Raw genomic sequence first — 4,251 nt, 5'->3', positions numbered from 1 at the left:
TGGTGATAATTCGGTGGGGGGCATGGGGTAAAAATGCAATTTGTGGAAATGGGCATGCTGCCAGTATGAATCTGGTCTTCACATCTTGGGCATGAGGAGTGACAATCAGTTTTTATCTCATGAATATTCATAACCAATAAAAAATTAAATAGGCAATGGCTGAAAAATAAAATAAAAAATAAAAAGAAGATTGTACTATTAAAATATAAGATATTTTTGGATGAATACAGGAGTTAAAATATATCTTAAAGTAAAAATTTTAGCTGAAAAAAATACACTTTTGATAATATTGATTTTTAAGGCTTATTTCTTATAATATATCAAAACAATGTTCTTCCTTGAACTAATGAAGCCTTGAAGTAGTATTGAATGTCAGTTCACTAAAGCTTACCTTAAATAGTATTTGTAATCTTCAGATTCTTGACAGCTTTTATTTTCATTTTTTGTCATTTTTTTATTAGGTAAGAATTAGAGAAGACAAGCCTGTAAACTGTAAACTTTAAATCTATGTAAATGAGCAGGCATAAATTGCAATATTTAACAATGTGCTCAAAGACAACAAAACTATGTATGTGCTTGTGTCAACCCATCCCTGGAGCAAAACTCTTTCTCTTCTCCTCGAATATATCATTTCTATGGGGACCTATGGACAGGAGGGGTGACCTTTGTCAATTCATATATTAGATAATAAAGTCTTTTTTTAACATACAATGGTACTTGAAAAAGTTCATGGAAATATGGAATAAAAAGAAAATACAAATCTTTCCATGAATTTATTGAAGTACTATTGTATGTGCATCTATGTGTGTAAAGCTAAAAATAGATAAAATATCTCCAATGTTATCTTTAGCATTCAATAAATGACTCCCTCTCCCCACACGGTCGAGTACATAACTACTACTTTGGAAACTATACTCTAGGCTCCAGAATTTTCTAAGGAGCTTCAGAAAAATTAAAATTTGTCTCCCCATTCAATACCTACTAGATAAAAATCTCTGAACAAAGAGCCTTAGAACATGAGTTTCTTCAAAACAACCAAATTAACTCTGAAGCTACCAGTGATTGCATGTAACCATAGATGAAAGTCCCTTAGAAGTTTGTAAGTAAGGGGGCTTGGAAGTAAGATGATCCCAACTGCTTGCACTCTAAAGGCAGTGCAAAATATAGAACACATAGAGAGTACTGAAGGTAGGAAGAAGAGTGGAAAACTGCAAAGTTATCAAGTCTAATTGATGAAGGCTGTGGACATTAACTTATGAGTGGTCCAACAGTGACTCATTTTGGTCTCTGATTCTAAATTATGCTGATACATTGATTAATTTTAAATCTTTTGAATTTTTTGTCAGCATAAGCATACTTTTATTATAAATCCTAACTGCTGTGGAGTGTATACTAAGGTAAGCCAAAGACAGTAAAAGCTGCTTTGGAACAACTCTTTGTATTCTTGCACTCTCTGTTTCAATAGCAACTGAAATGAGAAAAAGACAGAGGACAAAATGCAGTTTCTAGATTCAGTAAGATTCCGTGCATCCCACTGAACTCTTAGTATTAGAGTAGGAAATGTTTATGTCCCATTAACTTACACAGTGCAGTCATTTACAGCTGACATTGGTTGTCAGCTTTATTATAATTTTAATGAAATGTTCTCCAGTCCCTCAAAATATGAAGGATGTTTAAACTGTAAGATAATCCTCAACAATTGAGGGTGTATAACCAACAAGGGAGAAAAGATGCAGTAATAACTAAGCTGAATTGTTGTAATGTGACTCTCCTCCTTTTTATACTCTGGAGAGACTATCTTACATAGTGAATAAGTAATAATGGATCATATCCCAGCTGTGAGCTGTTTTGTGGTTAGTAAAATAAGAAGCAACCAGGGATTTTCAATCTCAAATAACATTGTGTATGACAAGTGAAACTTTAGCAATTTGCAATGAATAATTCCATACAAGAACAGAAAACTATAGCTAAAATTGAGCTATGTGGCTCAACTATTTTTTTACGTGTAATTGGATCTATGTTTAAAACTTGAGGCTTGGGAATTTAATAAATTAAGGAATTCATCCTAGCTCTCACACTTATGTTATTAGGCAAATTTTTTAACTTCTCCAAACCTTGGTTATTCCCACATGTAAAATAGGAGATAGAATGACATTTTTATATGGAAATCATCTGAAACATAACAGTAGGTACAATTTGGTTACAGTCTCCTTAGCAGTGCTGGTTTCTTCCCTTGTTTCCATTTCCTCAGCCCTCAGAGCTCAGTTGCAGGGCTTTTCTCTTCTGTTATTATATAACTTTCCTAGAAAAGCTTTTCTTGTCCTTTGTTTTAAATACCAAAGACACGCTGGTGGTTCCTAGGTTTATATTTCCAACCCAGACCTTTCTCCTACTTGAACTGTTGCTTTGTTTATTGAACAATGGCAACTGCCTACTCAACTTCCCTTAAGTGTCTCATGAGCATCTCCACCATTGCACACTCAAACGAGCTCTAATTTATTTACCTCCTCCCCAAATCATTACTGTACTGTTGCCCTAGTTTACCCTACATCAGCAAATACAATAAACTCTCTTCTCTTACCACTCATGTTCAATGCATTAGCAAACACTGTCATCTCAATTTTCAAAAAGCCCATGAATCTCACAAATTTGCATCAACTTTACTGTTTTCATCATGGTCCAAACCATTCTCTCTCATCTGAATTGCTGCAATAACCTTCTGACTTTTGCTTTTATCCTTGCCCTGCTGAAGTCTACTCTCTGTTTAGCAGTGAGAGTCAAATAATGCCACCCACTTGCTTCCCTCATCCTGCAGAGCATGACATAAGTGCATGCCATGGCTTCCATCCTACTGCTGTTTTTCTGGCCTCATCCCCTGCTGCTTGTCCTTTGCCTACTCTGTTTCATCCCAGCAGTTCAAATTGAACAAGCTCCCATCTCAAGGCTTTTGAAATTTCTGGGCTTTTTTTGTGAATTTGGAACACGGCTGCTAGGGCTGGCATGACTGAGATATTTGGAATAGTAGGGTCTCTATCCACTTTTGTTTTCTTATCCTCAAGTGTGTCTTGGGGTTTTTACAGGCTAGCAGGACATTTTCCAGTAGCAGGAGAGGGGAGTCCTCAACATGTTGTGCAAGATTCTGCTTGTGTTTGTTAATTTATCATTGAACAAAGTAAAATTCATGCCCCAACCCAAGAACAATGTGAGGGGAACTACATAACAGCATGGGTATGTGGAGATATAATTTACTGGTAGCATTACTGTAACTATTTTATGAGTTTCCTGTTGATGCTATAACAAAGTACACAAACTTAGTGACCTAAAAGAACACAAATTTATTATCTTATAATTCTTGAGGTCCTTAATGACTCTTATGAGTCTAAAAATCAAGGTATCAGAGGGCTGAGTTCTTTCTGGAGGAAGAATCTCGTTCCAGAGAAGAATTTGTGTCATTGCCTTTTCTAGCTTCTGGAGGCCACATACATTCATTGGTGTGCGGCCTCTTCTTTCATCTTCAAAGCACACCACTCCAAACCTCTATTTCTCTCATTATACTTTGTCTTCTGACTCTGACTCTCTTTCCTCCCTCTCATAAGGACTTTCATAATCACACTGGAATCATCCGGATAACCCAGGATATTTGTCCCCTATTAAGATCTTTGACTTAATCATATCTGCAAAGTCCCTTTTACTCTATAAAGAAACATATTCACAAGTTTCAGAGATTAGGACATGACTATCATTGGGAACTATTATTCAGCATGCCATTCTCAGGGCCTAGAAAGAAATTCTGGCACAGAATAGGTATTCCTTAAATCTTTGTTGAATGAATGAACAATTCTTGTAGGAAATATGTTTGAGTCTCTTTATGGCATATATGTGTGTATGTAGGACACAGGAAAAATCTGATGTTTGATAAATGCAAATGGCATAATAAAAGTTTCATGAGTTTCATGCAACAATAATATAAAAACAAGTACTAATTAACATACAGTGTGTTATTCTAAGTATTTTATTTGTGTTAACTTATTTGATCTTTGTAACAACCCAATGAGGTAGGTAATACTAATTGTAGAGAATTAGAAATCTTGATTCTCATTTGTTTTTAGAATAGGGTTTTTAGGCACATGCATGTATGGGGCAAAAGCCCTCAGATTAGGAGGCCACAGTCTACAGCCAGAGGGCAACAGCCCATCTAATCGACTCTAATCACTGCTTAGGTATGGGATTGTATATTTTAATGATTTTAGA

Source organism: Galeopterus variegatus, unplaced genomic scaffold (genome assembly GCF_000696425.1).
Source record: "Galeopterus variegatus unplaced genomic scaffold, G_variegatus-3.0.2 Scaffold6698, whole genome shotgun sequence".
Classification (NCBI taxonomy): Eukaryota; Metazoa; Chordata; class Mammalia; order Dermoptera; family Cynocephalidae; genus Galeopterus; species Galeopterus variegatus.
Note: the sequence above shows the minus strand (reverse complement) of the source record.